Source organism: Heptranchias perlo, chromosome 20 (genome assembly GCF_035084215.1).
Source record: "Heptranchias perlo isolate sHepPer1 chromosome 20, sHepPer1.hap1, whole genome shotgun sequence".
Taxonomy (NCBI): domain Eukaryota; kingdom Metazoa; phylum Chordata; class Chondrichthyes; order Hexanchiformes; family Hexanchidae; genus Heptranchias; species Heptranchias perlo.
In genome coordinates, this window is record NC_090344.1 from 5,415,441 (window position 1) to 5,426,494 (window position 11,054).

At 43.5% G+C, this 11,054-nt stretch overlaps 3 non-coding genes across 3 annotated transcripts; 2 read left to right on the forward strand and 1 right to left on the reverse strand.

The window, feature by feature from the left end:
• The first annotated feature begins 1,048 nt into the window (after positions 1-1,048).
• Positions 1,049-1,130, forward strand: trnas-uga (transfer RNA serine (anticodon UGA)). The gene has a single exon. It is a non-coding gene; the product is annotated as a tRNA-Ser (tRNA).
• Positions 1,131-6,629: 5,499 nt separating this feature from the next.
• On the reverse strand, positions 6,630-6,703 carry trnat-agu (transfer RNA threonine (anticodon AGU)). The gene has a single exon. It is a non-coding gene; the product is annotated as a tRNA-Thr (tRNA).
• Positions 6,704-10,964: 4,261 nt separating this feature from the next.
• trnap-agg (transfer RNA proline (anticodon AGG)) lies at positions 10,965-11,054 on the forward strand. Its single transcript is given in 2 exon segments — positions 10,965-11,000; positions 11,019-11,054. It is a non-coding gene; the product is annotated as a tRNA-Pro (tRNA).

Below are 11,054 nucleotides of genomic sequence, written 5' to 3' on the forward strand. Positions count from 1 at the left end.
AACTCGCACATTCGAAACGAATGTGGTAAAGAGAGGCTAATATTGTTGATATGAAATAGTTAATGTACGTCTTCACATTGCCGTACATCGGAATAGAAAAAGTGATAGGATGTAGAGAATGGTGGCCGATCGGCTGTGGGTGGCACCGAATTCTGCATTGGTTTCACCCCTCTGTTATCAGTGGCTCTTTGGTCTTCTGGTATGATTCTCGCTTTGGGGATTTGCTGATTGTTATGTGAGAGATCCCGGACGAGCCCTGCGATGTTACCATTTATAGTTCAAAATCACAAATTGGTTTCTCACGTCTCGTCAGCGGTGTAGTCGGCAGGATTGTCTTAATTCCAGTGCATGGAGGACAGAATGCAGAGGTTCTGTCGACGACAACACACATGGAGAAAGGAAAATGTCACAAGATGGTGTTCAAATTGAAGCTGAATGTAAACGTATCCGAATTCACATGACCACATGAATGGAGAATGAAAAATGCTCGTCGATTGAGCGGTGGTCGAACTCGGGCCTCCCGCGCAGACAGCAAGAATTTGATCACTGAAATAACAAAGTCCGCACAGCAGCCGGTGGTCTGCGCTCAGTTCGAAACCTGTCTAAAAGAACATACAGTCTCAGAGTTCTCCTGTCATAACCTTCTTCATTCTCTTCTGCAGCCGTGTCGGATTTGTCGCTTGCAGCAGCGATGACCCAATGATTAAGGCGTTAGACTTGCAATGTGATTTTCCAACCCAGCTTCGACGCAACACACGTGGAGAATGGAAAATGTCTCAAATGGTGCGCAGATTTAAGCTGAAGGCGAATGTCGCACAATTCACGCGATCTTATGAATGGAGAATGAAAATAATCCTAAACGAACCGGAAATCGAACCCCGGTTTCTCACGTGATAAACGAGAATTCTATCACCGAGACAGCAAAGTCAGCACATTAACAAGCTGTAAGTTTCCAGTTGGAAACCTGTCTGAGAGAACAAAGTGTCACAGATCTCGTGTGATAACCCTACGCATTCTGATTTATAGCTGTGCATCATCGATGTTTCCAGCTGTGATGGCCGAGTGGTTAAGGCGTTGGACTTGAAATCCAGTGGGGTTTCCCTGCACAGGTTCGAATCCTGTTCGCAGCGCTACTTTTTAAAGTTTGTTCAGTGTTCAAATTAATATGAACTTGAACGAACGGACCTTGTTCGCTCCCTCAGAGAGGTGCTCCATCGCCAACGACGCTTTTAACTCGGAGCCCAATGATCTCTTGCAAAATTGCAAGACACGTGAAGGAATCTCTCCCAAGCTCCATTCTAAATTCTGCTCGTTCGCAGAACTTGACATTTATACAATTTTTTTCTGTGTTTTAATCTCTCCCTGTCTCTGTCTCTTGACTTTGCCTGTTTTCTCCTGATGGACTTCTCAGGCATCGTGAACAGCGAAGAATGATGGAACCTGCAACACCAGCAGAGAAGGGTAAAGATGGAAAGACTGAGACGGTAGGAAAAGAAATGGTGCAACCCAGCTGATGAATTCGTAATTAATGTCCACACATTTATGTTTCTTCCCCTCACAATGAAAAAATCAGCAATTTGAGTACAGTACACTTATGATAGAGTGTATAATATGCGGATGTTGAGACCGACAATCGAACCTTTGCCGTGGTGATGAAAGCGCCGAATCCGAAACACTGAACCCCAAGGAAACGCTGAAAATTCGTTGCTGCGAACAAGCAGAGCAACGCGGCCTTTCCTACTTGGCCCTTTGTAATTCAGGTCATTTTCCTGCCAGACAAACTGCTCGCACAAAATGGCATTTTCTGTTCGAAATAATACCGCGACAGATGTGATGTTCAGGCAATGACATCACCAAGTGCAAGTAGGCATGTACATGAAATGGAAAGTGAGGTAAAATACTACCACAAGCTGCTGATTGACATGTTTCCATTTCCAAAATTCACGCACTGAATGCAGCTCCTTGGAAAACTGCAAGGCCACGCAGGTCCATCATGAATCGTTTGAAGCAACTGGCAGTTTAAAGTGGCATCTCCTGCTGCTTCTGTGGGGAGTGAGAGAGAGGCACTGCCGGTATTTGCGTGCAGTTTGATTTTGCACAGAACTGCACAGAGAAACAGCAAATATACCGGGGCTGTGAGATGTTCTATATTATTCATATTGAGCCACAGGAATATCCGCAGTCAGAAGCTGAAAAGAAGGAGAGATAAGAGGCCTGAGAATAAACACAGAGCTGAATGAATCACGAAAGAGCGAAAGAAAAACTAATGTCATCAGTTCCACTTTGTCTCGTGCACAATCTTGGGAGCTCCCCAATGGCCTGGTGGTGAGAATTCGGGACTCTCACCGCCGCGAGGTTCGATTCCCAGTCAGGGAATTAATTTTAAAAAGAGTTATGAACTGATTAAATTAATTACATGAAGCTAATTAAATCCTGTTCGTCGTTGAATCCCTGTTTTAATCACCATGAATCAATCGATAACATTCTATTTCAGACTGAAGGCGATGTTGACGTGGTTACCGAGAGACATTCCAAACTTTAATAAGATTTTTATGCTTTGAATGTGATGATTTTTTATTCATTTTATAGACTGCATCTTAAGAGTGGGATTAAAAACGCAGTAGAGTCGTTGTTAAATTTAACATTAACTGGCAATTGTCGCTGTTTATCACAGGAGCGCCCGAACTGGTTCTCCGATCAAGATGAAAGTAACGCAACGAGGAACATCTGATACAACACGAAAGGCATCGGGCTATGACAAAAATCCCCACCGTTTTGCTTTTCCAAAATAAAGGGTGTGAAATTTATTCTCTGAACATAGGAACAGTCTGGTCGCACTCACTACAGAAATCTCCATGTCACAGCGAACCAGCTCTCCTGCTGCGAATGCGGCCTCCCTTCGGGCCTTTCGGGGGCTTGTCTGTCAAGGAGAATTGTAATCACCGTGAAGCCAATGTTCCATTCCTTTATATGATTCATGTGCCTGATTTCCGACCGCAGGGTAAATGGTAGAATATCAGCCCTGCTCAGCTGGCATTGATTCCGGTACATTTTCTTGATTCCAAATCATGCGTTGAAACCCTGGAACTTTGAGGCGATGAATCCTGAGGAAAAATAAAATAAGGGCTCGAACAATCAAACTTTCACGCCAACGGATAACACCGCCGAGAACAGGTGAAGAGATCACCTGCTCAACCAATAATTCACTGGGCTAAACTTTGAGATTGCAGCGACCAATACAACAACTATCTACAGTCAGTGAAAAATGAATGATTAAAGCTTGTAGGAGTGAAAATCCAACCAGCAGGTCTTCACTCTTAAACCAGCAACTATGAAGAAAAACATGCCGGAGAAATACTCGATTTCAGTGCGGTGACACTGGGCCAGAGTAAAGTTCATTCAATATAATTGCCGAGTGGCTGGAGGGTGGATTTGGAACTCCTGACCGATTGCACCACGCATTTTCCAGATCTGCTTGGATCACCAATCCCTTCAGTTCATCACTTGGAGGGACAATTCGATTCTCGGTTTCTTTTTCCTGACGATTGATGAAATTTTACAAATTGGAAGCGATCAATATCAAAGCTAAACACGCCACCGACATGCTCACAGATACAAAGCGGCCACACTCTGCTTCAGTGAGATGAAAGTCAAGAGCGATTTCACGGTCGAATGCAATGGCTAACACAATTCATTCAACGAAAGTTCAGGTCGTTGAGGTGCCTTTAAAGTCCTGATTGTTTCGATTGGACTTCTTCCCAAAGCATTTGAGTTTCACGTGGGACGATTTGCGGACGTTATTTTCTTTTGTGCAAAAGTTTCAACTGCAGTTTAAGATCAAAATTCCTGGGACGACAGTTGTTCACAATTTATCGGTGCTGGGACCACTGCTGTTCACAATTTATCGGTGCTGGGCCACGGTTGTTCACAATTTATCGATGCTGGCACAACTGTTGTTCACAATATATCAGTGATAGGACCACTGTTGTTAACACTTCATCAGTGGTGGGACCACTGTTGTTCACAATTTATCGGTGCTGGGACCACTTTTGTTCAAAATTTACATTCATGATTTGGACACGGGAATCGGAAGTACAATTTCAAAATTTAGGGACGACACCTAATTGCGAGCTGTCGTTAATACAAAGAAAAATGCGAATAATAAAGGAAGACATTAGTAAATTTTCAGAATGGGCGTGTAAATGGCAAATTAATTGCAATATTTATTATATACTCCCTTGCCTTTTTGCCCCACCACCCCCACCTCACTAAATGCATTACCTCACACTTCTTCAGATTGAATTGCATTTGCCACTTTTCTTTCCACCTGTCTGCTCTCTGGATATTTTCCTACAGTCGACAGCTTTCCTCCTCACTATCAACCACAGGAACAATTTTTGTATCATCTGCAAATTTCTTCATCATGCCCCCTACATTTCAGTCTAAATCAATGATCTGTACCATGAAAAGCAGGGACCTGGTACGAAGCCGCATGGAACTCCAGTCGAAACAGCCTTCCAGTCACAAAAGCACCCGTCGACCACAACCGCTTGCTTCCTGCTACTCAGCCAATTTTGGATTCAACTTGCCAATGTCCCTTGCATCCAATGGGCTTTTACATTTTTGACAAATCTGCCATGTAGGACTTTGTCAAAAGCCTCGTTAAAATCCATGTAGACTACATCAATCGCGATACCCTCATCGATCCTCCTTGATACCTCCTCAAATAATTCAATTCAAACGACCATCCCTTAACAAATCCACGCTGACTGTCCTTGATTAATCCGTGCCTTTCTAAATGACGATTCATACTTCCCATCGAGTTTATGCTGACTGGCCTGTATTTACTCGATCTTTCCCTTTCTCCCTTTTTAAACAATGGTACAACGTTAGCAATCCTCAAATCCTCCTGCACGACGCCTTTTGCCAGGGTGGATTGGAAAATGATGGTCAGAGCCTCCGCTATTTCCTTCCTTGCTTCTGTTAACAACCTGGGATATATTTCATCTGGGCCTGGAGATTCAGGTCGAGCGATTTGGGGACGTCATTTCCTTTTATGCAAAAGTTTCAACTGCAGTTCAATTTCAAAATTCCTGGAACCACAGTTGTTCATAATTTATACATGCTGGGACCACTGCTGTTCACAATTTATCGGTGCTGGGACCACTGTTCACAATTTATCAGTGGTGGGACCACTGTTGTTCACAATTCATCAATGGTGGGACCACTGTTGCTCAAAATCTATAGCTGCTGGGATCACTATTTTTCAAAATTTATCGGTGCTGGGACCACTGTTTTTCAAAATTTATCGGTGCTGGGACCACTGCTGTTTACAATTTACATTTCTGATTTCTACACTGGAATCGGAAGTACAATTTCAAAATTTAGGGACGACACCTAATTGCGAGCTGTAGTTAATACAAAGGAAAAATGCGAAAAATAAAGGAAGACATTAGTAAATTTGCAGAATGGGCGTGTCAATGGCAAATTAATTACAATGTTTATTGTACACTCCCTTGCCTTTTGCCCCCCCCTCCCTCAACTAAATGCATTACCTCACACTTCTTCAGATTGAATTGCATTTGCCACTTTTCTATCCACCTGTCCGCTCTATGGATATCTTCCTGCAGTCGACAGCTTTCCTCCTCACTCTCAACCACAGGACCAACTCTTGTATCATCTGCAAATTTCTTCATCATGCCCCCTACATTTAAATCTAAATCAATGATCTGTACCATGAAAAGCAGGGACCGAGTACGAATCCGCATGGAACCCCACTCGAAACAGCCTTCCAGTCACAAAAGCACCCGTCGACCACAACCGCTTGCTTCCTGCTGCTCAGCCAATTTTGGATTCAACTTGCCAATGTCCCTTGGATCCAATGGGCTTTTACATTTTTGACAAATCTGCCATGTAGGACTTTGTCAAAAGCCTCGTTAAAATCCATGTTGACTACATCAATCGCGATACCCTCATCGATCCTCCTTGATACCTCCTCAAATAATTCAATTCAAACGACCTTCCCTTAACAAATCCACGCTGACTGTCCTTGATTAATCCGTGCCTTTCTAAATGACGACTCATACTTCCCATCGAGTTTAGGCCGACTGGCCTGTATTTACTCGATCTATCCCTTTACCCCTTTTTCAGCAATGGTACAACGTTAGCAATCCTCAAATCCTCCTGCACGACACCTCTTGCCAGGGTGGATTGGAAAATGATGGTTTGAGCCTCCGCTATTTCCTTCCTTGCTTCTGTTAACAACCTGGGATCTATTTCATCTGGGCTTGGAGATTCAGGTCGAGCGATTTGAGGACTTCTTTTTCCTCTTTGCAAACGTTTGTCCCGCAGGTCAAGATCACAAGTCTTGGTCCAAATTAGGATGTCTTCCGGCTTTGAACCTCAAATCGTGAATTATACCCCGATCCCAACGAGCCGAGAAACAAGAACGTGTCCTTAAATTAACGTGTTACAGGCACATTCTCTGAGAGGTCTGTCTGTGGAATGAAAGGGCGTTTTTGAACAGTCATTCTGTTATCCGTTTCCTCCTGAAACCTGAACAAAAACGAACACCACATTGTTATTTTGTCGCTTTACTCCATAAATTAGGTAAAATAATGAACTGCACAAGGCACTACTGGGAGTTGAACCCAGGATCTTCTGTTTACTGGACAGATGCTTTAACCAACTAAGCCACAGCGCCAATTGATGAGATGGGGCCCCCACCTCCTCACTAATATCTATCAGCGACACTTCACTGTTGGGGGTTCAGGCCGTTTTGTCTCTGTCCATTACGCTTGTCCGTTCACCTGTGTATCCCGACACTGACTGCATTTCTCGCTGAGTTTATCTTTGTGTCTCCTTCAGTGAGTTGATACAAGGATGATTATGTGTGATTGTATTTGTGACATGAAATAAATCAGGGCTTCAGACAATTCTCGCTCTGACATTGGAGAACTATTGAGCCGAACTTTACAGCGAAGTGTGGTTTATTGTCGTGCTGAAACTAAAAAAATCGCAAGAGGAGCAAAAAGGGAAAAGGAGAAAAACTTATGAGGGAAAATGAGGACAACTCTCAAGATTTTTACGAGTATATTCAGAGAAAGAAGGGAGGCTTAGAGTAATGTGGACCGCTTAAAGACAGATGCAGGTGATATTGTAATTGAAAATCAGGAAATGGCAGAGTTGCTAACTTTTTACTTTGCATCGGTCGTCACAGAAATGGATGAGGCTAACATACCAGAGACACGAGGAAAACTGTTAATAAATCAAGGGGATTCAGTACAAGTAAAATAATGGCAATGGAGAAAATGAGGAGGCGAAAGATAGACAAATCTCCAGGAGCTGATGGTTTCCACCCCAGGGATTAAAAGGAACAGGTGAGGAAATTGTACATGCTTTAGTCATGATCGATCAAAACTCTCTTGATTTAGGAATTGTTATTTAACGAATCGCATCTTGATTGGAGGCTTGTGTTTGAGAAAGATCTCGAAGTGATAATTGAGAGACCGAAAATAAAGCTGTTTGTCAAGAGCGCTGATGCTGTCGGTTGTTCGCTGCTCTCGTGTTGCACAATTGTTAAGCGTGCGTTACTTATTTATAGCAGTATGGGCTCCAGAAATGACCAGGTTGTGAGTTCGAGCGTCTTCTAAAACAATCAAACCTTTTACTCCGAACATTTTGATCGGAGTTCAAGGTAGAAATGGTGTCTTCAATAACGCATCTTGTTAACAACCAGTCGTTTTTACAATACGCCCTTGTGGGACAAATGTATGGAGGTCAACAATCGACTTCTTAGTTTTCCCATGTGGGCATTTGGGTTCCTCTGGCCTACCGTCTTTCAATAGCAAGTGTCAGTTTACTTGTTCATAGGGGGAGAGGGGGCTTTTAGCGGCAGCTCATATGGCAAAGGGGCCGGTACGAGATCTTTAAATCTAAAGAACCAAAAAACAATTCTTCTTTTCTTTAAGCCGATATTCATCGGTTGCAAGTTTCGTGTTGGGAAAATTTGGAAGAGAAATATTCTGCCTGGTTTCAATGTGTCACGGGTGAAATTATTCAGCTTACAGATGTTAATACGCTGAAAGGTCTGGAGGCCTTTTCCAACTCCCGTGTGGGACAAGTTCAGCCTTTGAGCCTCTGGGTAAAGTGTTATTTTTAATTGCTGCTAACGAATGACAAGACATTTCGCACAAACAAGAAGAATTGTAAACTCACGAGTTCACTGTCCATGTTTCTTACATCATGTTCAACAGAAACAAGGATTCTCCTCAACATGTTCCTGAGAATTTTATCAAACGGACCTCACCCTTGCTCGACGGCTGCAATGATAATTCGGAGATCTCCCATGAATATGTACGAAGTGAGCTTATGTAGTATCGAGCCTGGGTAGCTCAGTCGGTAGAGTATCAGACTTTTAAAGTGGGTAGTGAGCTGAAGGTCCAGCGTTTAACTCCCTGTCCAGGCTCCAAATTTCGGAACAGCTGGCAAGCTGTGACTTTGTAGGGGGACCTGCGATGTGTTGTCAAAGCTTCGGTAGTATCTTGTTTCCAAGGGATGGGCAGTAATGCGCTGTCTGAGGCGGTTCCCGATCAGGAATTCAACTTTACTGTATTAGTTCACTGTATTAATTTCGCAAAACTCATTCAACTCTGTAAAAAAGACGAATACTTGTTCAAATCGCCATTGATCAACCAGTAACTTTCTGTTTCCAGCTGAAAGAAATGCTAACTTTTTTATGCGTTAATTCACCAGGCAGAATTTAGGGAGTTCAGAGGGGAAGTGAAAAAGGAAATGAGAGGCAAAGAGAAATATGACTATAGACTGACGGCCAACATAAAAGGGAATCCAAAAGACTTCGACAGGCATGCAAACAGTAAACGGGTAGTCAGAGGAGGGGTGAGGCCGATTCGGCACGATAAAGGAGATCTACTCATGGAGGCAGAGGGGATGGCCTTGGTACCAAATGAGTACTTTGTATCTGTCTTTACCAAGAAGACAGAGTCTCAGCAAAGGAAGTTATCGTTGAGATACTGGATGGTCTAAAAATTGATAAAGAAGAGGCACTTGAACGGCTGGCTGTACTTAAAGTAGATAAGCCACCCAGTCCGGATGGGATGCATGCTCGGTTGTTGAGGGAAGTAAGGGTGGAAATTGCAGAGGCACTGGCCATAATCTACCAACATCCTTAGATATGTGTGTGGTGCCAGAGGACTGGAAAATTGCAAAGGTTACACCCTTGTCCAAAAAAGGGTGTACGATTAAATCCAGCAATTATCGGCCAGTCAGTTTAACCTCAGTGGTGGGGAAACGTTTCGAAACGATAACCCGGGACAGAATTAACAGCCACTTGGACGAGGGTGGATTGATTAGGGAAAGGCAGCACGGATTTGTTAAAGGCAAATCGTGGTTAACTGACCTGTTAGAGTTTTTTGATGAGGTAACAGAGAGGATAGATAACGGCAATTTAGTTGATGTGGTGTATGTGGACTTTCAAAAGGTGTTTGCTAAAGTGCCGCATGGTAGGCTTCTCATCAAGATTGCGGCCCATGGAATAAACGGGGCAGAAACAACATAAATGCAGAATTGACGAACAGCAGGAAACAGATTACTGGTGAACTGTTGTTTTTCGAACTGGCGAGAGGTGTACAGTGGCGTTCCCCAGGGATCAGTGCTGGGACCACTGCTTTTCTTGATATATATTAATGACTTGGACTCGAGTGCACAGAGCACAATTTCAAAATTTGCAGATGAAACAAAACTTGGAAGAGTAGTAAACAATGATAAGGATAGTGATGGACTTCAAAGGATATGGACAGGCTGGTGGCTTGGGCGGAGACGGGGCAGATGAAATTTAACGCACAAAAAATGCGAAGTGATACATTTCGGTCGGAAAAACGAGGAGAGGCAAAATAAACTCCAGGGCACAAATGTAAAAGCGGTAGAGGAACAAAGAGGGGTTTATGTGTACAAATCGTTGAATGTGGCAGGGCAGGTTGAGAAAGCGGTTAAAAAGCATACGGGATCCTGGGCTTTATAAATAGATGTATAGAGTACAAAAGTATAGAAATCAGGATGAAACTTGACAACACACTGGTTCGAACACAACTGAAATTTTGTGTGGGGTTCGGGACACAGCACTTCAGGAAAGATGTGAAGGCCTTCGAGAGGGTGCAGAAAAAAAATACTATCATAATTCCAGGGATGAGGGACTTTACTTACGTGGATAGACCGGAGAATCTGAGGTTGTTCTCCTTGGAACAGAGACGGTTTTGTAGACATTTGATAGAGGTATTCAAAATCATGAAGGATCTCGGCATGGAAGATGGAGAGAAACTGTTCCCATTGGCGGAAGGGTCAAGAACCAGAGGACATAGATTTAAGCTGATTGGCAAAATAACCAAAGGTGACATGAGGAAAAACTTTTTTACACAGCGAGAGGTTCGGATCTCGAATGCACTGCCCGAGGGTGTGATGGAGGCAGATTCAATCATGGCCTTCAAAGGGGAGCTGGATGAGTACTTGAAAGGAAACAAAAATGGAGGGCTTCGGGGAAGTGGTTCAAGCTGGATTGCTCTTGCAGAGATCTCGCACGGACTCGATGGCGCGAATGGCCTCTTTCCGTGCTGTAAGCTTTCTATGATTCAATTCTATGTGTTGGTTGCAATGCAAAGGGAACAGAGCGTGCCATAAATCGACACGACTCTGAGTATCCTCACAAGCAATGTAGTTTAAGAGCAACGAATTCTGAAACGTCTTACTTGATAACTCAAGTCGTGCACTCGAAAGCCATTTGGTAAAGGGAGACTAATATTGGTGACTGGGAATAGTTCGTGTACAACTTTATATTGCTGTCCTCCCGAATCGAAAACGAGATTGAATGGATCGAAGAGGTCTGAAAGGATGGTCGATCGGCTGTGAGACGCAACGAACTTTTACACTGGCTGCACACCTAAACTATCAGGGGCTCGTTGGTCTAGGGGTATGATTCTCGCTTAGGGGGTTTCGTTGAATGATTATGCGAGAGATCCCGGGTTCAAATCCCGGACGAGCCC